The sequence below is a fragment of the Cryptomeria japonica genome, chromosome 5 (assembly GCF_030272615.1).
Source record: "Cryptomeria japonica chromosome 5, Sugi_1.0, whole genome shotgun sequence".
In the NCBI taxonomy this organism is placed as follows: Eukaryota; Viridiplantae; Streptophyta; class Pinopsida; order Cupressales; family Cupressaceae; genus Cryptomeria; species Cryptomeria japonica.
Genome location: NC_081409.1, coordinates 804318195 through 804344294, shown reverse-complemented (window position 1 = coordinate 804344294; position 26100 = coordinate 804318195). Strand labels below are relative to the sequence as shown.

The following is a 26100-nucleotide window of genomic DNA, read 5'->3' as shown; positions in this document are numbered from 1 at the left end:
TAAGGGATGAGATAATTCACTAGATTAAATATCCACACAAAGATGATAGATTAAATTCTGAAAGAATTGAGAATGTTAGGATGATCCCTTCTTCCTTGTTTGAAATGAAAAGGAATTGATTGAATTATGTAGTGTAAAAGTGACAAAGAATCGATTGTAACTTGAGATCGAAATATGGGATGAAGTTGTGCACCTGGATCTGATAGTAAAATGTCGCGACTAAGTCGCCCTATGAATTTGATGAAAATTTGTTCGGACCGTGGCGGGAATGTACACGGTCCTCTGAAAAATCTGTGAAACGAAAAAAAAAATTTCGCCTCTGCAAATGCAGCCCGAATATGAATGTACAGCTACGCACTTGCAACCTACACACATAAAAAAGAGTAAAATGGGCTAGGATTGGGGGTTTTCCTTAGGTAAAACCCCAGTTTTAGAATTAACCAAGTAATGAAAGAAAGTACTTGCAAGTAGATGTAAATGAAAGACTGAATTGTAAATCACCTCAAGGGAGGTTGTAATAGAAATTGTTGATAGAAATCCTTGTGTGGAATTGTATGTTGAAATCAATCTCCTCTTCAATGGTTGAATCCTTGACTTGAATGCAACACCTAGCCTTGAAGGGAGACTTGATAATGCTGGAAAAGAATGCTTGAATGCTTGATCACTTGTGCATACTCTAATTTTATCCAACTTTAACTTATGCAAATGAGAGGATGAATTCCCCTTCAATACATGTTTAGTGGATTTGAATTTTATCATGGGTCAACATCGAGGAGGTTTAATGTCTGAGGCACAACCCACAAGGCATGCTCGAGGAAGGGTCCTGCCCTAAAATAGGGTAGGGAAAGGGGCACCATGCCCCTATCCTGGGAGGACAAGGACGCCACACCCCTATCCTACCCCTTTCTCCAAGGCAGAATGCAGATGGAGTGATGCAGAGGCCAAGGAAGAAGCTATTTTCGCAAGCCGGGCACTCTTCGATCTTCAATCAGGCTAGAGAATTCGAGTTTGCATGCGTGAGGACCCTAATGTAGTCGTAAATTGCTAGGGTCATAATTTCATGACACTACAACTCCATATGTTGAGCAAAAGGTAGCTGAACCTATACAAAATAAGGAAACGATAAAATGGATGCTTGAACAAACTACAACTCTTGGATGTCTTCCTAGTTTTATTTCCCTTGATCTACTGTTTTAGAATGAATCATGTGAAACTTCGCATGAAGCTTGGGAAAAGATAAAAAACTTTATAAAGTACAATTGATGAAGTTAGAGGCTATTAGATTGATAATGATTTGACGTGTCCTGATCCAAAGAACTTTGACAACATCCAAGATTTCATTACTAAGTTAACAATTTGAGAGCACAATGTAAGAATGTGGTATTGATAAAAGGGACATTTAGTTGGTTTATAATGTATTGAATAAATTGGCTCCAGAGTATCCATCTTTTGCTCTAGCTTTCATACTCACATGCTAACTATGGCATCAACTTGTGTTAAGCCTTCATTTGCATCTTTTTATGAGATGCTAATACATGAACAACAAAAGCTTATTTCTATGGATCTCATTAAACCATCAAAGAATCAAGCCTTGTTCGTTGGTCAGCTTAAGGGATAGAAAGAGTCAGGACAATCTAACAAGAAACAAAATAAATCAATGAAAATGCCACAAACAAATCAATCACAAAATAAATCATTTTCAAAAGATGATTCATCTAAGAAGGAGAATTTTGCTTGTTCATATTGAAAGAGGATTGGACATGAAGAGAATTCTTGTTATAAGAAGGATATTGATGAACTAAAACATCTTCTTAAGAAGAACAACATTGATCTACCTTCTAGAATGTCTAAGTCAACTTCTTATTCTAATTCTAAATAGTGAGGATCTACTAAGGTAAAAGGTCATGCAGTATATATATATATATATATATATATATATATATATATATATATATATATATATATATATATATATAATTCTAGTCTTCCCTTGCAAATTGGTCTTAGTTTTTAGACACCATCACTAAGGGGCGCCTCTTATGACACAACAAACAAATTGGATATAGTATTTTATCTAAAATGCCTCAAACACAAGATTTCATGCCATCTAGAGCTTTGGATGGTTTTGATGTTAATGCTAGTATGATGAGTATTTAATTTTTGGATACGCTTGTTTATCTGATATCATTGATGGAGATGGGACAAATTGGGACCTCCATTCATGTTTTCATGTTGATGTTGGTGTGATTAGTATAGATATTTTGGATGCTATTTATTGATATGATGTCATTGATGAAGGTGAGACAATTATGACCTTTTCTAAGGTTTAGTGTTCCATGGTTATTCTAATACATATTTTATTCATGCAAAATAAAACTATGGTGTAAGAGTTTTCGTTTTTGAATTGGACGGTTTGTTCCGATTTGGTTAAACAATTTTTAACATTTTAATTGAATCCTTGTAGAATGCGTGTTTTTATTTTGATCTAAATTTGATTCTTGATAAGTATTTTGATCAAAAACAAAAACATGGCATTGGGAAATTTGTATTTTGAATGGGTGCTAATATATATTTGGTTATCCTTGTTTGTAATGTTATGTGTTTTTTATGTTAATGCTAAAGGGGTGAGTGTTTTCCTAGGTATTCTATTGTTATTGAGGAGGTGGGAAAGGGGCTAAACCTTTTTTTGTTTTGTATTGATCTAGTTAGGATTTTCTTATGTTGATCTGACCCTCTCCTCAATGCACCAAACCTGCTCATTGTTATTTATTTTACTTTAGTTGATGGCACACTATTATTTTATGATCCCCACTCTCATAATTCCAAACCTTGAGGAAATAGATTGATTATTAATGTATTACTGCTAAACAAGCTCCAAATTATGGTTAGACCACCACCCACCTCAAAAAGTGCATCCATTTTCATTGAGTAAACGTGGGGTCTTAGTCAGTGCACTCTCATTAACATCTCTGGCCATGCGTGGAAGACAATATACATAGATATGTCCTTAACCAAATTTGACAACGTGTTAGATCTTGAAATATATGTAAGAACAATGCAGATGGCATATTTTATATATTACTAGATTCGTTGATCATTTACTTGTTTAACCAAAAAAATCTACACATCATAGATACTGTTGATCTTTCTGCAAAAACACATGAGCGAGTTGTTTAACACCATGACTCTACATTTGACGCTAGCAAAATCATAGTGGGAATTCGAAGGAGTCAAATGCAAAATAAAAAGTCGGAGGCAATGGTCCAAGGAGAGATTCCTCAAAACTTAATTTTTTCTCCATAGGGGCATTGGGAGTCAAATGCAAAATAAAAAGCCGTAGGCAATGGTCCAAGAAGAGATTCCTCACAACTTAATTTTTTTTCCAGAGGGGAATCATTCAATGCTGCATTTAGTTTTAGAACTTTAAGGTTGTCATTTTTTCTCATCGAATTCATTGACACAGCGATACAATTTATGCAAAATCTTTGGATAAGTCACTTGCCATGGTATCAGTGATTTTTTTGGGGAATTTGTAAGTGGTCTGATCATTTTTTGTTGTGTGCTTTGGTAAAATTTACTCTCATCTAAAAAAATTGAACATTTTCTTTTTAGGTTTTATTTTAATTATTATTAAAAATGGTGAATTAATTTTGGTGGATTGAGCATAAATCAATGACATTTGAGTGACGAATTGCATAACTATCTTTATAAGAGTGAGTAGTGTTTTAGGTGGGAGTATTGGCATCAACTACGATCAAATTTCACAACCCAAAAAATTAATCAAAATTATGAATTCTAGATTTTGAACAAATTGAAAAAATATAAAAGATTATATTTTCTTTATAAAATTACCTCTAAAAAAATAATTAATCTAATATTTTAAAGTCTAGATTTTCTTATCGGTAATACCCTTGCCCCTATTAATGAGATAGCGTTTATGAAGGGTGGACTTGGAGACTTTTTTAACATCTCCTTTATGCAAAGTGCGGTAGCCAAGTCATAAGCGACACTTCTATTTTTAGGGCTCAAAAATAGTAAGTAAATACGATTTTATTATTATATTATGAATATTTATTATTTCGATAGAAAAAGCATCATCCGTTGTAGTCTAGTTGGTTAGGATACTCGGCTCTCACCCGAGAGACCCGGGTTCGAGTCCCGGCAACGGAACTTTTTCTCTTGCTCTCCAATTTGCAAACTAAATGTCTGACACGACGCGTTTGCCGGTAGGCAATTATCTATTTTTGCCTTCCAATTTGCAAAATAAACAACTGACGCAGCCGAGTTTATTGTTTTGAAGGCAATTATCTCTTTTTGGCCCTTCCAATGAAACAACTTACGCACAGCACTTTCCATAGGGGAAGTTAAACAAAATTTTCGTGCGCCAACTGAGAAGAACTAGAACAGTGCGTCTGCCGGGAGTCGAACCCGGGTCTATTGCTTGGAAGGCAATTATCCTAACCGTTGGACTACAAACGCATATACAAAGATCTGTCAACTATTTTTTTAAATTTTAGTCATTTTCGTTTCCAATACTGTGCCTGGATTAGTTACAAATCGTTTTACGAATATCACTCTCTCTTTGATCATTACTCACTTTTTAAGTATACAGAGTTCGAATTCCGTTCCCTGTTTGAACAAAATTAACGAATTATCTGATAAGTTGTTCAAAACGTCTGGGTGGTGTAGTTGGTTATCACGTTAGTCTCACACACTAAAGGTCCCCAGTTCGAACCTGGGCTCAGACATTGTTTGGTATTTGGTTTTACCGTCTTTCTGGCTTATTCATTTAATTAAGTAGATAATCTTATTTTCTACGTTTACGAAACTTTTGTCTTTATTTAAATCAATTTAAATTGCTTTCAACGATCAGAGTGGCGCAGCGGAAGCGTGGTGGGCCCATAACCCACAGGTCCCAGGATCGAAACCTGGCTCTGATAGCTTGCAGCGTATGTCAGCTGAGGCTTCCGACCGCTCGCTATTTTAATTCACAGTTGTTTTGTAGGCCTTGCGCATGTACGTTGACAGTAAGTTTGATAATAATAATTATTGGGCTCCAACAATGATCTTTGTTGTAGCTTTAATTGTCTTGTTGGTTGGGCGATAGACTACGGTCTGAGCAGGGGCAGGGAACAGATATCTTTACTGGTAGTACTCATTAATAACTAAATACACAAATACTCAACGTTTCTGTCAGAAGGGGTGGTGGCGCAGTTGGCTAGCGCGTAGGTCTCATAGCTAAATTGAGTGATCCTGAGGTCGAGAGTTCGAGCCTCTCTCACCCCATCTTCCTTTTACTATTTTTGAATCCCATAAATGCATTTTTCTTCTATTTAAAATTATTGATGTTTGAGATTAATATTTTGAGTAAGAATACAAACAAAATATACATAGTTTGAGTTTAATTTTAAAAAATTGGAATGAATTCTTATAGTTTAAATATATTATTATTATATGGAGTTCACAATTTTTAAATATTTTATTTTTTCCAATATTTCTTAATGTTCTTATAAAGTCATGTTCCGATTACAAGGCATAGAGCATTGCTATGATGATCCTCCATTAGAAACCTAACATGATGTCAAAAGTGAAGCATAACATGTGTTCACGTACTTGCAATCCAACAAATATGCAAAAATCATTCCACTGTCAAATTCAAATGAATAATAATATCCATAAAGATTGACAAGGGTCAATAAATAAGGTCGACCTCAAGTCTTAGACATGGTAACTACCAAGACTAGTTAAAAGATTCCAAGTATACCATTTTCAATTGTGCATATGTTGCATCTTCATATATGCACTCTTTAGCTTATATAATATATGACATCTAAAACTCATCATGATTATCATCTAAAGAAGTCTAATTTTTCATTAAACTTTTCAAGCATTGACTTTGTTGCATGTTTGATCCTTAGGCTCAAATTGATCTAATGCAAACCTAAATTTAAGGATTTTAAAGTTGAAGTAACACTTGTTACATGTTTATAATGGGTGCATGCACTAACACTTTATGCCATAGTTTTCAAATAATGTGTATGCATTATAGTAGTTATTCCTAGTGAGAGTTTTGAGGCTATCTATGCTATTATGATTTTCTTATCAGCCTCGACTCTTCACCCTGTTTCCTTTGTGCAATCAACTTTGTGTTGCATTTTTTTCTTTGTCAAGGTTTCAGAAGTTTCCATCCTTGCATTTTTCCCCTACTAATCTTAAAAACTCTCCTTGGAGCTTTGTAATTTGCCTATGTATCGATTATTTTGTCAAGATTTAGGACATTGGTGTTTCCCCTAGTACTTTTATACCATTCCTTGGCAAGCAATATAAAGTTCTTCCCTATCCCCTAAGCTTGAAATTATTTTAAGCATAATTATTTTATCTATTGAAACATGCATTGTTTCTGGGAATCGTAGGAACCTCCAAATGGTTATTGGTTCTAGATAAACCTATGACCCTCGATAGGATCCAAAGGTGAAAAGAGATAAAGATGGAAAAGTGAATTTCAGGAAAAACAAAAGGAAAAATCTAGAGCTTCCCATGGTTTCGGACCTCCAACATGTTCTTGATTCCTACATATGCTTTGAAAACAAAACTAAGTAAAGAAGGGTCACAATATCCCTTGGTTTAACCAATGTGCTCGAAGGGAGTTTCTAAGATGCAAGAGAAGGAGATTGCATTGAGGACATAAAATGTTGGTATCATTTCATAATATTTTTCAAACAACTTCAGCACCAAACATGATGGCATTGAAAGTATTGTATCTTTCCCTAGGGCAGTGTTCTCTAGTTTGCAAGTCCATTTACGGAGTAGTGAGATTCCTACACATCTTAGATATTGTTGATCTTTTTGCAAAAAACACATGAACGATTTGTTTAACACCATGACTCTTCATTTGATTCTAGCAAAATCATAGTGGGAATTCCAAGGAGTCAAATGCAAAATAAAAAGCCGTAGGCAATGGTGCAAGGAGAGATTCCTCAAAACTTAATCTTTTTTCCATAGGGGCATTGGGAGTCAAATGCAAAATAAAAAGCCGTAGGCAATGGTGCAAGGAGAGATTCCTCAAAACTTAATCTTTTTTCCATAGGGGCATTGGGAGTCAAATGCAAAATAAAAAGTCGTAGGAAATGGTCCAAGGAGAGATTCCTCACAACTTAAATTTTTTTCCACAGGGGAATTGTTCAATGCTACATTTAGTTTTAGAACTTTAAGGTTGTCATTTTTTCTCATCGACATCGTTGATAGAGCGATACAATTTGTGCAAAATCTTTGGATAAGTCACTTGCCATGGTATCAGTGATTTTTTTGGGGAATTTGTAACTGGTCTGATCATTTTATGTTGTGTGCTTTGATAAAATTTACTTTCATCTAAAAAAAAATGAACATTTTTTTTAAGGTTCTATTTTAATTATTATTAAAAATGGTGAACTAATTTTGGTGGATTGAGCACAAATCAATGGCATTTTAGTGACGAATTGCATAACTATCTTTGTAGGAAATAGATTGATTATTAACTATTTTAGTGATTGTTTTGGGAATTTGTAAGTAGTCACAACTTATAGATATTTCAACTTGGGTATTTGACTAACATAAGAAGGGGGAAAGATACAACATGAAAATGTGTACAATAAAGTAGGAAGACCCAACCCATTTGAGAGAAAATGAGACACACCAATAACTATTATAATGTATGCAGATTATTTGAAAATTATGGCATAAAATATAAGTGGATGTACAGATTATTCAAAAATTAATAAAGTTGTAATAAGTGTTACTTCAATTTTGAAATCCTTAAATTTAGGTTCATATTAGATCAATTATAGTTGTATGTTGAGTTGAATTAGTGGTGAACAAAGAAAAGTCAATAGCATGCTAGAGATTGGAATATACGACAACGGTATTTGTCTAGAAAGTATAATGATAGTGATCTTTATGTAGATCTAGGTGACTTTGAATTGACAATGAATGTTGGAAAATAGGTGTTGTACACCTTGCATAATTTTTATAATGTATTATTTACTTATTTTGTGTGTGGTGTACCTAGGGGAGCCTAGATGGACATGCATCACTAGGAGAACACATTCTTGGGGCCACTTTATGTTGTATTGGAACATTGAGATTTATTGTACTATATTTGTTTCATTATTAAGTAGGAATATGTATCTTCTACTTATAGATATTTCAACTTGGGTATTTGACTAACATAAGAAGGGGGAAAGATACAACATGAAAATGTGTACAATAAAGTAGGAAGACCCAACCCATTTGATAGAAAATGAGACACACCAAATTAATCAAACTTATGAATTCTAGATTTTAAGCAAATTGAAAACATGTAAAAGATTATATTTTCATTATAAAAATACCTCTAGAAAAGTAATTAATCTAATATTTTAAAATCATAGATAGCGTTTATGAAGGGTGGACTTGGGTGTTTTTTTTAACATCTCCTTTATGCAAAGTGGGGTAGCCAAGTCATACGTGACACTATTATTTTTTGGGCTCACAAATGATAGGTAAATAAGCTTTTATTATTGTAGTAGCTATATTAGTTATTTGGATATTGGAAGTATCATCCGTTGTAGTCTAGTTGGTTAGGATACTCGGTTCTCACCAGAGAGACTCGGGTTCGAGTCCCGGCAACGAAACTTTTCTTTCGCTGTCCAATTTGCATACTAAATGTCTGACTGGACGCAATTATCTCTTTTTGCCTTCCAATTTGCAAAATAAACGGTATTTTCCATAGGCAAGCTGCGAAGAATAACAATCAGAGAAGGTGGCACCGACGGATTGAATTTGCGTCTGCCGGGAGTCGAACCCGGGTCTATTGCTTGGGAGGCAATTATCCTAACCGTTGGACAGATACAAGGATTTGTAAATTAATTTTTAAAATTTTGATCTTATTCCTTCCAATACTGTGCCTGGATTAGTTGCAAATTGTTCTACGAATATCACTCTCTCTTGACCATTACTCATCTTTTTAAATATACAGAGTTCGAATTCGGTTCCCTGTTTTAGTAAAAGAAATGAAAATAATGATATCTGATAAGTTGCTCAAAACGTTAGTCTCACACACCCAGTTCGAACCTGGGCTCAGACACAGGTTGGTATTTTGTTTTACCGTCTTTCTGGCTTATTCTTTCAATCCAGTTAAAATAATTCCTCTGTCAACTCATCAGATTGGCGCTGCGTAAGCGTGGTGGGCCCATAACCCATAGGTCCCAGGATCGAAAGTTGGCTCTAATAGCTTGTAGCGTGCCTCAGCTGGTGTTTCCAATCGCCAATCTTTTTAATTCACAGTTATTTTGTAGGCCTTGCGTTGACAGTAAGTTTGATAGTAATAATTATAGGGCTCCAACAATGATCTTTGTTGTAGCTTCAATTGTCTTGTTGATATTTTTACTGGTAATACTATTTAATAAAAAAAATATATTACTCAACAGTTACGTCAGAAGGGGTGATGGTGCAGTTGGCTAGCACGTAGGTCTCATAGCTAAATTGAGTGATCCTGAGGTCGAGAGTTCGAGCCTATCTCACCCCACCTTCATTTTTACTAATTTTGACTTCCATAAGTGTATAACAATTTCTTTTATTAGTAATGGGTACAACCATAAATAATAATTTATTTCTTTTTCCTTTATATTATGTAACATTTATTTATAGCTATGAATATCATGAGAATATTGTGTATCTAATAATTTACAATATTTTCCTTTTATTTAAAATTATTGATGTTTAAGATTAATATTTAGAGTAAGAATGCAAACAAAATATACATAGTTTGAGTTTAATTTTAAAAAATTGGAATGAATTCTTATAGTTTAAATAGATTATATTACTATATGGAGTTCACAATTTTTAAATATTTTTTTTTTTTTTAGTATTTCTTAATGTTCTTATTAAATCACGTTTTGATTACAAGGCATAGACCATTGCTATGATGATCCTCCATCAAAAACCTAACATGATCTCGCAAGTGAAGCATAACATGTGTTCACGTACTTGCAATCCAACAAACATGCAAAAATCATTCAACTGTCAAATTCAAATGAATAATAATATCCACAAAGATTGACATGGGTATGTAGGGTACATTGCTTTCCCAAAGAAGGGTCAATAAATAAGGTCGACCTCAAGTCTTAGACATGGTAACTACCAAGACTAGTTAAAAGATTCCAAGTATACCATTTTCAATTGTGCATATGTGGCATCTTTATATATGCACTCTTTAGCTTATATAACATATGACATCTAAAACTCATTATGATTATCATCTAAAGACGTCTAATTTTTCATTAAAATTTTCAAGCATTAACTTTGTTGCATGTTTGATCCTTAGGCTCAAATTGATCTAATGCGAACCTAAATTTAAGGATTTTAAAGTTGAAGTAACACTTGTTACATGTTTATAATGGGTGCATGCACTAACACTTTATGTTATAGTTTTCAAATAATGTGTACGCATTATAATAGTTATTCCTAGTGAGAGTTTTGAGGCTATCTATGCTATTGTGATTTTCCTATCAGCCTTGACTCCTCACCCTGTTTCCTTTGTGCAATCAACTTTGTCTTGCATTTTTGTCTTTGTCAAGGTTTCAGAAGTTTCCATCCTTGCATTTTCCCCCTATTAATCTCAAAAACTCTCCTTGGAGCTTTGTAATTTTCCTATGTATCGATTATTTTGTCAAGATTTAGGCCATTGGTGTTTCCCCTAGTACTTTCATACCATTCATTGGCAAGCAATATAAAGTTCTTCCCTATCCCCTAAGCTTGAAATTATTTTAAGCATAATTATTTTATCTATTGAAACATGCATTGTTTCATTATCAAGCCATACCAGTCTCTCTCACTAGTGCATGTTAAAGACATTTTAGATCATATCATTATCATAGAATGTTAGTTTCATTATCATAACATAGTGTTATCATAGCATAAAATCTGCATTATAGCAAGCTTTTCTATAATATCATACATCTTAGTTGCATAAGCATATAGAACATTTTATCATACCACTCACCCTTTAAGTTGTACTTCTAAGAGTCAATTGCACAATGATCTAAGAGCAAAACCATGACTTGGGGAATCTTTGGAGATAGAGGACAATGGAACGTCTTGGAAGGATGGTTTACTTAATTTTTTTTGTCAATTAATCTTTTTATATATAATTTTTTATTGGTGTGTCACTAACATTTTGATTATTTTACAATCACACTTTTGTGCACACATTTTTGGCGCCCACTGTGGGGCCTACACCCAATATTTTTAAAAAATTGTGAACAGGTTCAACTGTAGGTTTTTGATAGAGTACCATAATAGTGTATTGATCTCAAATAGTAGTGCTTTCAGTGTGCCTTTTAGTGCATTTGACTTTTGGAACAATGCATTGGAGGACTAGAGGAACACATTGGAGGTCCAGAGTAGTGCATACAAAAATACCTTCAACGCATTCTTCTTGTTCTTTGTCTTTCTTGCTTTAGCACATACAATCATCAACAAAGCACATAGAAGGCATATAGTACTTAGTGCATAGAGGGTTTTTATTAACGCATTGGTTGCAAACTTTAGCATTTTCAGTTTTCTAGTGCATTTAATCTTTGTTTTAGTGCATTTGTCAGAGACCAAAAGCAAAATTTTGTAACACATTTTTTTTTTAAGGCTTGTAAGCCCACCATATTGGACTAATCTTTTAAGTGTTTTTGCAAGTTCTAACTTTCCTTGCAAGTATAATGGAGTTAGATTAGGTTTTACTTTACTTTTGAAGTTTTCATTTCTTGTCACAAAGGTTTAAAGAGAACTCCAAATCTTTAATTCTTTCAAAGTTAAAAAGAACTTCACACTTCTTTTTAGTGCTAAAAAGAATCTCATTTTTTTTTGTGCTATGAAAAGAACCTAACTTTCTTTTCTAGAAAAGGGTAAAAAGAACAAAAAAAGAACCTTTCTTTTTGCAAGTAACCCACATTTCATTTGGTGGAATGTAAAAACAACAAGTTAGATCTCATTTTTCTTGTTACAAAGGGTAAAAAGGACAAAAAACCACTTCATTTTGCAAGGTAAAAAGAACAAGTCACCTTTGTCAAATTTCAAAGTTCTTATTTTTACAAGATTTTCCAAAGTTTTCAAAGGTTCAAATATTGCAATTATTGGATAAAAAGAACACTCATTATTTCTATCTTGGTTAAAAACAACACCATGTTTGTTGGACCAACATCTCCAAGTAGTAACTAGATCACATTGCAAAAATGGAATAAAAAGAACACTATATCTACTTTGTCTTGAGATAGGCCTATGCTCTCCCCTTAACTGGGTGACCAAAATGCTAGATACACTTTCAATTTTTGCAATTAGGGTAAATCCATTAGCAGTTCCCTCTCAAGAAGCCCATAAGGTCGGTGAGAGGGGAACAACCTAAATGGGGAACAACTAACACCAAGTATTCCAACCCACTATAATCAAATGTGGATGGTGATGAAAATCACATCCAACGTTAGTGTGTATTGATAGCCTTCCCCCAACATCTTTGAGGTATATAAAGCCTTTCTAAAGGTTGGGAAGCCTCTTGAGGGAGTTTATCATTGATGCATTGAACGAAACCCTTATTATGAACTTTAAAAGTAGAAACAAAATTGAGTCAATTATCCAAACATTTGTAATATCTCAGTGCAAGGGTGGGGAAGAATCCACCCCCAAGACACTCACCATACATCTCCCAAGAAAATGATCCAATTAAGAAGAAATTGTTTTTTGTTGAACTTCTGGAAAAAGGCAAAAAAACAGGCGCACCCTTGGGTGTGACAAGACTATTTGTGCTAAAGGAGTATCAAGATATGAGCTGTAATATTATTAATGACCCTTGAGAATAAAAGAGTTTGATTGATGGGCTTTCTTTGGTCAAACCAGTGAAAACAAATGAGATTTGAAAAGATCCTTGAACATACACTCATTATTTAGATTATAGAGTGAAACAAGTTGAAACTACTATCTCATTGATTAATGTTGTATTTTCAGTAATTTTCAGAAGACCATCCATTAAACACTCAAAATTTTCAATCCAAAACACAAAATTTCAAGTCATAGAGAAGTTTAGTGCATTAGAGAAAAATATTAGCGCATCAGAGAAAAAACTTAGCACATCAAAGTAAAACAATAATGCATATAATGTCAACAATAGCGCATCAGATAAAATTTTTTTACAAACTTTCAACTATCCAAAATTAACACCAGTTTAACGCATCCATGGGACAATTTAGCACATACAAAGGACAACATAGTGCATTGGAGGCCCATATTAGCGCATTCATTGAAACTTTTAGCACATTCATTTCCTGTTTTAGCACATCAGGCTATCATCACTGAAGACAAAGAGAAAATTTGAATCTTTTTTTTCAAAAAACTAGAAACATTTCCAGATACCCTTTTCAGATATGAGCTTGTCTAGCATTAGACAACATCAGTTTAAATAGGACAAAATTTGGTTATTACAAGTGCAAAATTTCAATTGAACTTAAATCAAACAACTTGAGTACAATTATCATTTTGATTTTTAGCAGAGTTTCATCATTAGGATATATCATCATTTATCGCGAGACAAGGCTGAAAATTAGATTAACTGAGTCTATCAATAGGAAGGATCTTTCCTATTTGACTTAGGTCTATTATATTGGCACTCACAACAAGGATCAAAAGTTTAGAATAATCTCCATCACTTGTATGATCATCCACCATCAATTGAAGAAGAGGAAACTTAATCAAAAATAAATTGTGAATAAGAGAAGATTTCTTTACATAAACTGCAAACTCTTATTTAAACATCGTACATTTCTACATCTTTTTCACAATTATCTACACGTTCATGAAAATAAGTTTGACAAAGAATCTTTAAAAACTCATGCCTTTCAACGAAGATCAACCTTATCTCAATCTCTCAATAGAAGTTGTCTAATATCATTGTCATACCTACCTCAACAAGAAATCACTTATTGAGTCACCCACCATCAATTCGTAATTAAATCATCCCTTTCAAATAGTCACAATTAGATCACTCGTACACCCATACTAACTAGAGCTCAGAAACAAAATCTCAAAGGAAAGGGATCGAAACCACAAACAATCATGACATAAAGAGAGGAAAACCCTTTTGCCAGGCATTATGACACTGACGTGGAGGAGATAATTGATGATCTAATTCAAGAGGCTCAACAAAAGCCCAAATTCTAAAAATTCATGGAAAAGATTATAGAAACTGACCTAGAAAAATACTTTCTGATGTTGGCAAGTCAAGGTGCTAAACTACCTGCTGATTTTGATATAAGCACACTATGAGAAAATCCCAAGCAAGTAGAAGCTGAGGCAAGAACCAATAACGACAATCCATTAAATGCTTTAACTCAACAAATCCAAGCTCTTCAACAACGAATGCAAGACATGCAAAGGGGAACACCAAGGAGATATACCTTGGAAGACATTTGCTCCTATCTGTTTAATCGAAACTTAAACATAATACCATTTCCACCAAATTGTGAGATTCTAAGATATGATAAATACAATGGCAAAACTGACCCACAAGATCATTGAGGGAATTTGGCACCATGAGTTTGAAATTTGCACACAATGAGATCTATTTGATGAGTCTATTTCCAAAAAGTTTGGGTGGACAAACCATGAAATGGTTCTCAAAACTTGCACTAGGTATGAAGACATTCGATGAGCTAGTAGACAAGTTTGTATCTCAATACTCATACATTATTCAACATGAAGTAACCATTCTTGACTTATGCAACAACAAATAGAAAAAAATGGTGAAACATTCCTTGCCTTCTTACAAAGATTGCGATGATTGTTTGCTAGATATCTATGTCCTATACTTGCGAGAGAGAAGATGGATATTTTCATTGATACACTAAATAGTGAAATGAGCTATAGGCTCTAATTATAATGTCCACCAAGTTTTCAAAAACTGATTGAAAACAGTCTCAAGATTGAGGAAGCTTTAGTTAAAAGAGGAGTGCTAAAATTCTCTAAAGAAAGTACACAATTTTCCAATAATTACAATAACAACAACACCAATAACAATGACAAATCCAAATTCTGGACAAGAAACAAGAATATTGTCAATGATGGTGTGGTCAATGCACATAACATCAAAATAAAGAAACCAATCTTGAAATTATCAAGTACTACACCCTCAAACAATCTAGATACCACTAGATCTAAACCAACACCTGCACCGTATCAAATAAAATTCACACCTTTGGGACAGTTAGTTGAATCAAAATTGAAAGAACTCCTTGTAAACAAATTCATAACATTGCTAGATACTTGATATTTCAAAGCAAAAGTCAAGCCAACATGGTGGAATGATGCATATTATTGTGAGTTTTATATAAGCAAAGGTCATATAACTAATGATTGCCAAAGATTAAAATATTGTGTTCAAGTCTTGCTCGATAAAGGTGATATAACTGTGGAAGGACACAAAACAAATGATGATCATGGAGCATTCAAAGATCCTCTTCCTAATTATGAAAAGGGAGAACCATCTTCTTCAAACGACAAAGGAAAGAAAGTGAATTACATCTATGATAATGTTATCAATCACATTTCTACATTTGACAATCAGATCAATGTCATCAAAATCAAGCATAAACAAGAATAAAAACCAACAAATGTAACCACACAAGCATAGTCTAAGTTTCTATTGAAAGGAAACACATCTAAAACACTTGCTATCCCTTCAAATCAATACAACTTAGTAGATCAATTTCAAAAGACACTGACACAAATATCTATACTAGAACTCCTTAAAATCTCACCTGCGCATAAGGATATTCTAGAAAGAGCTCTAGTATATACCACAGTACCAAATAATTTGGATGTTGATTGATTCCAAGCCATGGTGGGAAATTTAACCACGCCTCAAAAATCTATCATTTTTAGAAAACCATGACATCTCCTTGAGTCATCCACATAACACTCCCCTCAAACATGTATTAATAGATGGAAGAGTTGGTTTAAATACCCGCACTTTAAAGCTTATCCATGCATTGGGTTTCTCAAAAAATGTCATAAACTGTAAGAAAAAGATAACCATCAAAGCTTATGATGATGAAGAGAGATCCTATGAAGGATTAGTGGTATTGCCCATTCAAGTGGGACCAATTTAAAAAGATACAATTTTCCAAGTCTTGGACATGGATTTGACCTATAACATACTCTTGGGTCAACCTTGGATTCATGAAATGCAAGCAGTACCATCTAGACACTACTAATATATGAAATTCCCCTACAATGGACAAGAGATCTCAATCTTAGTAGATTCTAATCCCTTCCAGTATTGTAGTAACCTCAAGGGAGTTTAAGATGTCTTTGATAGACTTATAAAGCACTAAGAGGGGGGGGATGAATCGGTGGCAACAAAAACAATACCACTTCAAACATCGAACGATAAGGACAATTAACTAGTTTACTTAATACTATGCATGCAATCCAAAATGATATTAAAGCATCCACAACAAGTAAGACATCCACCATAACACCAATGTTTATATGTGGAAAACCCAACTGGGAAAAACTACAGTGAGATGGGACTCACAAGTTAACTATTTGCAATAATAGGTAACTGACCAGTTAAGGTCTACAAAAGTGCTCTGCTAGGAGTGAATCCTGTTAAAGATCCCAAAGCCCTGTTAGGAGCTATACCCTATTAAGGGTAGTACCCTGTTAGGAGTAACCTCAATAGAGGATTTCAAACCCAAACTAATGGATCATCTAGTTAGAGGATTTGTACAATGAAGCTTGTTAGAGCTTACCCGGTTAAGGGATTTGACTGTTGTAGTGATTATAAAACAACAGGTGGTGTGATCTAGAAGTAGCACAACTTGCTTGAATAGATCCTTTTTTGTTCACTCAAAACTGCATCACCGACATACTCTGCAATGCCTTCAGTAAATCGCAACAACTTAACACTTCTATCTTGCAGCATAAAAATAGTTCATTACAATGTCATTATATAGACATTAGATTTCATGTTAGCTCAGCAACTTCATCACAATTTCCTAGGTGTAGTGTATCTGGATAATCTAACATAACACATCATAGATTGCCCCCAAATCTGTCGGTTAGGGATAACTCATCACGATCGGTGATAACTCATCACACAATCAGTGAAACTGGTTGGAACATCTATACCGGTTAAGAGTTAACCTCTTCCAACTCATAGAATGATTGTCCTCCAATTGCCTCTTTGATGATCTCCACAGTATCGCCAAGTTGGTGTCATGCCATTCCTGCATATACCGATTGTCTATATATATTGGTTAGACACCTTCGAAACCGATTGGACTTCTCTATGCATATAATACGGGTTTTGCAATAGAAAGGCTTAGGAGTAGTACCAGTTTGTCATAACTAAGGCGACTATGATAATGTGAACATATGTGTGTACACATGTGCCATCAATGACAACACATGAAGTCATCCATTACAATCATCATCAAGCCAACAATCTCCCCCTTTGGCATTGATGGAAATACTTAGAAAATTTTACAACTTTACAACTAAGTGTGCGTACAAAAAATTGTACAAACATATTTCTACCCCTCCTTAACAATACATACAAAATTTTCACAACACATACATATTTCTACTTCCCCTTTGACAACAATGCCAAATTGAAAAGTAAAATATAAATATATTATATCAAAATTTGCATCAAAAACTACATATACAAAAATATAGGAGTTTTTTCAAGGAGTGTTCACTGCAATTTTCAAGAAAATGTCACTGAAAATGATCTTCATCTAAGTAAAATCATTATCCCAAGTTTCCAATAATGTTTCGTATCGGAGTTGAGAAAATACAACACCACAGGAGCCCAAATAATCTATGCAAGCTGAAAAACCTGTTACAAGGAGAAGTAATGAAGCAAATCATAGAAGGAAAGAATACACAGGAAAATATATGCTCCAAAAGATGAGAGCTCAATAATCTCCAAAATGTATTGTCAATAATAATCCTTCTTCATACAATGAAAAGAAAGAACTCAACCTTTAATAGGTCAAGAAACCCTAAAAGGGAAAACCTAGGTTTGCACATAATAATTAATTAAAACAATTAATTATATGCACCTAAAGTTAGCTTAAGTGTAAAAGAGATAAAGGGAACTTAAATAATTAAACAAATAATGTTTAATTAATCAAGTAAATACCCGAATACTCTAACACCCCCCCTTAAGCAAGACTTAGGGACAAGCTAAAACCTAGAACAACTACTGAAAGCAATAAAGATGGGTCCCGACAACAAGGTTTGATCAGGTACCCAAATACAATGAAATCTCTATGAACTGGAGAAATAGAGAAAACCATGTGGGAACAAAACTCTACTCTAAAAAGAGATGAAAAAGAATATCATTGAAGCATGAAGAACCTGCAAACTCTGTCGAAAAATAACTGCTGATCTGGAGAACCTCCACTGAAATAGAACATGACCAAGTAGAGAAGACTGTATTCTGCATGAGTGCCCTCAAATGACACTACTCGAATTAGGAGGCAAACAAGGCAAAAACAACTGAAATCAAAGATACAGATGGCATGAGAAACCAAATCCTGAAGAGCTGATCAATCGAACCACAGAAGCATTAGAACCAACAAGATAAAGCTCCCCATAATGCGGAAGTGGGAGAGGGACAAGAAAACTGAAAAGGACAGCAAAAAAAAACTACATGATGAAGAACCAAGAACATCAAAGGTGCTGAGACACATCATCATGAGGTGAATGTCGTGGAAGGAACACTCACTTGACAAAGGAAGTTGGCAAACAACAGGCAAACATCAACCCCCTCATGACACTTGATCAATAGTGCATGTACAACGAGACACAAGATATGCAAGATTCCAAGTAAACAATGCATGATGGCACTTTATCTTAGTGTGTTTCCATATATACAATGCTACAATGATAAGAAGACTAGAAATAGAAACGAGAATCAAAACAGAGACACCCTACTCAGAAAAGAGATCCCAGGACCTGAAACAACCATGATATCCACCAGAGTGCTGAAAAGAAAAAAACTAAATAAAATATGCATGGAGCAAAATCTAGAAATAAAACTCATATTTCTGGAAAGTACACAGCACACGCTTTCCGAAAATATAAATTTTTCAAAAAATGGAGGTCAGATGCTCATTCTACGTCTCCCGGAGTGCAAAAAAGAGACCTCACTTTGACTGCAAAAAACATAGTCAAACAGAAAAACTGGAAAAAATTACCAACACCATGAGGTCGGCCTCAAAACTAGCTTTTTGATGCCTATTCGTTTTTGAAAAAATGACTCCTTATGCCCAAGATAGGGCCAAAAAACCAAACCCCCCCTAAAAAAGCCAAGAAAAAGGAGTTTGGTGGCTCTTTGGTGGTCCGGTGGCCAGTGGGTGGCGCACTGGTGGCAGCTAGGTGGAGCACCAGTGGCAGCCGGGTGGTGGAGCTAGGGCAGTGGAGGAGGCCAGGTTAGGAGAGGGCCGTTGAGGCGGCGGGCCATGGTGGGGCGGTGCTGCAGGTGGCGGCCGGCGAGCGGGGCGGAGCTACGCGGGGAGCCAGGGCGCAAGCGACGGTGAGCCAGTGGGGCGGCGGGAGGCCGGGTAGCGCCTGAGCCTGGCGGTGGTTTTCGGCAAGCGGTCGAGCGGTAGAGGAGGCTGGGGAGGGCTAAGCGGCAGGGGCCGCAGGCGGCGGCCGTGGGGCGATGGGGGCCGGGAGGCGACAGCCGGGGAGCGGGGGGTCGCAGGCGGCGGCGGCGGTAGCAGGGTCGCTAGAAAGAGAAGAGAGGCCGGTAGGGGGAGCGGGGCTCGAGGTCTTGCAAGGTCTGCGGAGCCAGGGGGCCCACGGTACCCTGCGTACCGTGGGATCCACCCCCCAAAAAACTTTTCCCAATTTTTTTTTTTTTTTAAAACAAAACCCTATTTTTTACTTTTTTTTTTTTCAATAAATTTTTTTTAAAAACAAATTTCGGCCTGCATGTTGTAAAAAGGCAAAAACAAAAAAATTTCAAAATTTTTTCTTCGATCTGCATGTCAGGGCCGTACGACCTGGATTTGAGAAAAAAATTTCTCCCAGAGGCTCAGGAACCAAAATAGGTCGAATTTTATATGACCATAGGGGTTTTTGGGCCTTCTGAGCATGATGGTGAGGTCTATTTAGGCCCAAAGTGCTCAGAAAAAATCTCAAACCATAGGTACATAAAAAATTCCTGAAACCCTAGATTTGCTTCCAAAGCCAAAAATCTCAAAACAAGAACAAGTAGCTGTAGATCTGAAGCTCTGATACCATATAGGAGTTGAGAAAATACAACACCATAGGAGCCCAAATAATCTCTGCAAGTTGAAAAACCTATTACAAGGAGAAGCAATGAAGCAAATCACAGAAGGAAAGAATACACAAGAAAAATATGCTCCAAAAGATGAGAGTTCAATAATCTCCAAAATGTATTGTCAATAATAATCCTTCTTCATACAATGAAAAGAAAGAACTCAACCTTTAATAGGTCAAGAAACCCTAAAAGGGAAAACCTAGGTTTGCACATAATAATTAATTAAAACAATTAATTATATGCACCTAAAGTTAGCTTAAGTGTAAAAGAGATAAAGGGAACTTAAATAATTAAACAAATAATGTTTAATTAATCAAGTAAATACCCGAATATTCTAACATTTCGGTGATCTCGATGGTTGTTATAACTTGTGCAGTAAATTCTTCCATTCCATCCATTGTGCTCATCTCTGGAGTCGCTAAAACCGCTTCTGCATCCTTGTATGCCCATTGTAAGATGTCCATTTTAGGTCTCAACTGGTTCTTGAGCTCTTTCAAGGATTGAAGTCTCTTAGCCTGTTCACAATCATAAATATCTAACCGATGTTGCAAATCATCAACTGATTTGCCAAATGCTAAGGATGAATCCTGTAAAGGTATGTAAGCAGTACATATCCTCTCTAGTTCTTGTTCTGTCTCTTCTTGTCTTTTCTTCAGATCGGGATAGAAAAATGAAACATTAGATATATAGGCCAGTATCCTTCCTCCATTTTCAATAGAAGTCTTCAAAATATCTTCATTTAGAGATAAAGCAATCTTCCCCGTATCAATACCTTTCATTATTTTCTCTCCTCTCTTCTTTTTGTAATTTTTCTTAGCTAAAGTCTGAGTAACTTCTTCAAGAGAATTCAGTTGGTCAGAAGCATTAGCAACCAACTAGCCAAGCTTGCTGATAGGGGTTGTCAAATTTCTAGTGTTAGTCTTTGGTAGGAGATTTGACAGAATCTCAACAACAGTTTGAATTGTTTCTGCTTCTTTCCTCTGCTCTTTCAATCTTTTCTTTTGAGCTCTAGATTGCACCACTGTAGCAATCTCCATGAGTGCAGATGTACTCATATTATCTACATCTATAGGCCCTTTGATGCCTATTGAGTCAGCCTAATCATCAATTTGCTACTTTACCTTTTCTTTTTCCTTTTCATCTGTTTTCTTTGCTATCTTCTCCTCTATTTTCTCTTTCACTTCCTCCTTTTTCTGTTCATTTTCCTTCACTTCAACGTCTTTCTCAGGTTTCTCTTTCTTTATTTTTGCCTCTATTTGTTTCTCTTGTGTATCTATTGTAATCGGTGGTAGTTGATTTTCCGCTTGGTGTTCTTTTTCTGGTGGCAGTTGAATATCCACACTAGGTTCAATGACCGGTGCTTCAGCTACTTCCTGTGCAACAATAATGTCTGGTTGTTGTATAGGTTCCATAACTAGTTCAATGATATTACCAGTTGTATCAATAGTGTCCTAGATTTCATCAGTGTCATCTACAAAGATAATTGATAGAGAAGTAGTGTCATTCTTATGCTTAATAGGATAAACAATATTTGGTGTAACAATCTCTTCTTCATCTAGCTCTGGTTGATCTTTAGTCTCTGTTTGGTCATCTATATGAAACTTCATTTTCTCATGCATCCTTTGAATATTTCTAGCTATTTGATTAGTTTCAACTTCAATAGATTGAGCCTTTCCACTCAATAACTTTAATCTTCTTGCCTTAGAATGAAACTGTCCTTTGAAATTATCAAGCAATTCTAATAATTCATCTATAGGTAATTTAGGAAAATATTGAATGAAAACACTACCAATAATTTCTTGATCTTGTTTTACAACCATTTTCTACTTATTTGCAAGAATAGAATACAAAGAATCATAAATATCCTTTTCTATCCTGAGGCAACTGATTGTATTGACACAACTGGTTGATTACCTCTTGAACAATTTGTTTCTTCTGATCATCATCAAATGAATCAAAAAACTCTTTCACATTATCAAACCTATTCCTCCCTACTGATTTCACCGTTATCTCAAAATCAGTCATGGGCTTGTAAGATAAAACATTAATAGGAATACTTTTCTTTGAATTGTCTTTTACTGGTTTGGCTTTCTTACCAGTTTCTTTCATTTTGTTTGGTTCCTCTTCAATGTTGGTATCCTCAGATTCTGCTTGAAGAATAAGTTACCTACCTCTCTTCTTCGTTGTAGTCTTCTTCTTAGCATATACTTTGGGTGCCAGTTCCTTTTTGACTTGAACACTTCTTGTCACCCTTGTACTAGTAGTCACTGAAGGTGCTTGCTCAACTTTCTTCTTCTTCTTCTTCTTCTCTTTGGCACTATTGGGTTGAGAAGGTGCATTTATTTCTTGGTAAGTTCCCAGTCTTTTCTTCTTCTTATCCTTGGGAGATGCCAAAAGGTTGTTGGCATATCTAATTAATAAGTCATAGTTGACTTCAAAACTCATTTCTTCCATCTCATCTTCTCTGGGTTCTACGACCTCCATAAGACAAAAGTTTGTGGTGACTGTGAAACAAATGTCTTTTACAAAGTGTTTCACCACATCATCAGGTAGCCTTAACCTCATGCACATCTTCTTTTGAAAATCATTAAGATATCTATTCATAGCAATAGGAAGTGTGTTCTTTACAACCTTAATGTTGTTCTTGATTTGAGCTGTTACCGGTATGTCCTTTGACCATTGAATGTCACCAATTTCCGGTAGGGAAATCTAAAAAATATAAGAATAGAGCAATCAACAGTTGACCAAATTTGAACTTTTGACTACTGTCTTTCTTAATTGATTTTAGGTTCAACATCAATTGGCTCCTTATAGCCTCGCATAAGTCGTAATCTGCATTCAACATTCATCCTGTAAGCTACATGCACAACAACAGATGGCACACTATTCATCCTGCTGTAATAAAATATCCTATAACCAATGACCATAGTTGCAAGTCTAACTGCTGGGTCTTTAATGTTGTTGATTGAAAATGAACGACCGTCAGAGGTGGTCTGAGTTAGTGCAATCACAGTCTCTTTTGAAATTTTCCTTAGCTTTGGAACTTTACCAATTTGCCAAAAGCCAGTCACTGCATGAATTGCTTCCTTCATGATTGTATGCGACTTGTCAAGATACATATTCTCTCCATGCACATGACTAATAATTATCCTAACATGCTCTTCTTCAAAATCTTCAAGAAAATATTCCGTATTATGAAAACCTTTTTCATAAACCCTAATGTACTCTAGTTTGATTTTTCTGCTTTTATCACACAAAGATTTGAGTTGAGAATAAATTGATAGTGATCCTAAATCTTCAATTTTACAGTCAATGTAACTGGATAAATCACCTTTGATCATAACACCATCAAGAACTTGAGACAATTCATTGTATGATACTATTTTATTAGACTCCATAGACTCCATAGGTTCAACAGTAATCATAAGTCTCTCCACTTGCTTAGACAATGATGCCATTCTAGATAAAATTGATTTGAGAGAGATTAACAAAAGAATACCTTAATTCCTTCGCGTTGGAAAGGTTTCCGGTTGATCTCTTGAATGTACAACCATTTTGCCTTCTCTGATCTTCGAATCTGATTCAATCTATCGATCTGCAACACAAATCCATCTACAATCAGCTAGCAATTCTCTTTTTCCCTCTGTAGGTTCTCAAAAACTCTCTTCGAATGCAATTAGGGTAAAAATAACATAGTAAAACTCACTTTTATAAGTTTACCCACTGCATTAATTGCTCAACTGATAGGGTAACCAACCCTAAAATACTGCTTGACAAAACTCACTTATATCAATAGGTATATGACCGGTTGATAATCTTTTTGAAAACTGATAGATAATGATATCAAGAATTTTCACAAAACAACTCAAAATGCAAAACTCTTTTACCACACATTCTTCAAGGGGTTCGAAAGTAGATTTACCGTTATGCTCCCTTTAGGCTTGTTGAAAAGATTAATTCACTGGTGCAGGATTCTCCACACTAGGTGAAGGGATAGACTCTTCTGTAGTCTTGTCCACACTCTTCTTCTTCCAGATTTTGTTCATCTCCTCTCTGGTTTCCTCAATATTGGCGTTCTTCTTACCTTTCTGATCTTCAGAGTGGTTGACCAATTTGTTCTTCCTGGTTCTACAAGAGTTTTCCTTGTGTCCTAATTTGTGACAATGATAGAAAGCCATCCGAGATGATCTCCAAGGTCCTACATTACCTCTTCCAGTTCTCCTTCTACAGTTCATAGCCACATGACCATAATTATTGTAAATGGTGCAAATCACATTAGTTACCTTTTCCATTTCATATGGACTAAACCGATTGACATAGGGTTTCTGCCAGTTCATGTTTCCCTGGTTGTCATAGGTTCTTCTCTAGTCACCATTAGGTCTTGGATTCATGTGAGGTGTTGGATTATTTGCTCCATATCTACATTCAACTAATCTATGTCCATGCATGTTTCATGTGAAACAATGGCCTTCAAATCTCCTAGACACATACCGAGCATTTGCATTATATCCTTTCTTCTCATTAGGTTTGCTTCTACACACATTAGCAGTATGTCTAGGTTTATGACAAATAAAGCAAATAGGTTTGAAATCTTTCTTACCGGTAGGCTTGTTACCCTTAGGAGCAGTTTTACCTTTGTTTATGTTTCTCTTGGTACCAGAAGATTCTCCTTTCTCAGATGTATTGAAACCTAGTCCAGATGTGTCACCTTTCATCCTCTGAGATTAGATCTGCTCATCCAGCATAGAAGAACTCTTATTGAACTTTTCAAGCTTCCCATTAGCCTCACCGAGCTCTCTGGTAAGATCTTCATTATGTTTTGTCAGAGTCTCTCTTAGAGATGTTTCCGTTTCAAGATCTATTTGCAAAGCTTCCTTCTCCTCATGCCAATGTTCATGCAAAGTTGCATTCTCTTGTTTGATCTTAGCAATCTCATGATCTATCTCTTTGATTAGGTCTTCAACTACCCTTCTTTCTTCAAGCTCTTGGCTCATGTAGATGGTTAGGGCCTCAAGCTCTCTCCTCAGATTTAGCTTTTCACCATTCAGTTTTTCAACTTCTTCAGCCAATGCATCAGTGTTGGCCTCATCTGAAGAACTATTATTAGATATTTCCAATAGTTGCTCAGTCAACTCTCTCCTTTTAACTTGTGAAGCTTTAAATCCAACCCTTAGGGTTTCAAGCTCTTCCTTGGTTGCATCAAGCACTCTAGCCATTTCTAAAAATCCATATCCCCCTTTGTGGCTTTAGGGTTTCCTTCCAAGCGATTAAGCCTTAAAGAAGTTTGGCTTTGATACCAATAGATAGAATTATAAAGCACTGAGAGGGGGGGTTAATCAATGACAACAATAACAATACCACTTCAAACACAGACCGGTAAAGACAGTTAACCAGTTTAATTAATACTATGCATGCAATTCAAAATAATATTAAAGCATCCACAACAAGTAAAACATCCACCATAACACCAATGTTTATACGTGGAAAACCCAACTGGGAAAAACCATGGTCAGATCAGACTCACAAGTTAACTATCTGCAGTAATAGGTAACTAATCAGTTAAGGTCTACAAAAGTTCTCTACTAGGAGCAAATCATGTTAAAGATCCTAAAGCCCTGTTAGGAGATATACCCTATTAAAGGGAGTACCCTGTTAGGAATAACCTCAGTAGAGGATTTAAAACCCAAACTAATTGATCACTTGGTTAGAGGATTTGTACAATGAATCTTGTTAGAGATTACCTGGTT

The 26100-nt window shown here is 35.3% G+C and overlaps 7 non-coding genes across 7 annotated transcripts; 6 read left to right on the top strand and 1 right to left on the bottom strand.

Moving 5' to 3' along the window:
• Window positions 1-4097: 4097 nt before the first annotated feature.
• Window positions 4098-4170, top strand: TRNAE-CUC (transfer RNA glutamic acid (anticodon CUC)). The gene has a single exon. It is a non-coding gene; the product is annotated as a tRNA-Glu (tRNA).
• A 237-nt stretch (window positions 4171-4407) lies between these two features.
• On the bottom strand, window positions 4408-4479 carry TRNAG-UCC (transfer RNA glycine (anticodon UCC)). Its single transcript has one exon. It is a non-coding gene; the product is annotated as a tRNA-Gly (tRNA).
• A 195-nt stretch (window positions 4480-4674) lies between these two features.
• TRNAV-CAC (transfer RNA valine (anticodon CAC)) lies at window positions 4675-4748 on the top strand. The gene has a single exon. It is a non-coding gene; the product is annotated as a tRNA-Val (tRNA).
• A 120-nt stretch (window positions 4749-4868) lies between these two features.
• Window positions 4869-4940, top strand: TRNAM-CAU (transfer RNA methionine (anticodon CAU)). The gene has a single exon. It is a non-coding gene; the product is annotated as a tRNA-Met (tRNA).
• A 259-nt stretch (window positions 4941-5199) lies between these two features.
• Window positions 5200-5286, top strand: TRNAM-CAU (transfer RNA methionine (anticodon CAU)). The gene is given in 2 exon segments: window positions 5200-5237; window positions 5251-5286. It is a non-coding gene; the product is annotated as a tRNA-Met (tRNA).
• A 3289-nt stretch (window positions 5287-8575) lies between these two features.
• TRNAE-CUC (transfer RNA glutamic acid (anticodon CUC)) lies at window positions 8576-8648 on the top strand. The gene has a single exon. It is a non-coding gene; the product is annotated as a tRNA-Glu (tRNA).
• An 806-nt stretch (window positions 8649-9454) lies between these two features.
• Window positions 9455-9541, top strand: TRNAM-CAU (transfer RNA methionine (anticodon CAU)). The gene is given in 2 exon segments: window positions 9455-9492; window positions 9506-9541. It is a non-coding gene; the product is annotated as a tRNA-Met (tRNA).
• The last annotated feature ends 16559 nt before the right edge of the window (window positions 9542-26100 follow it).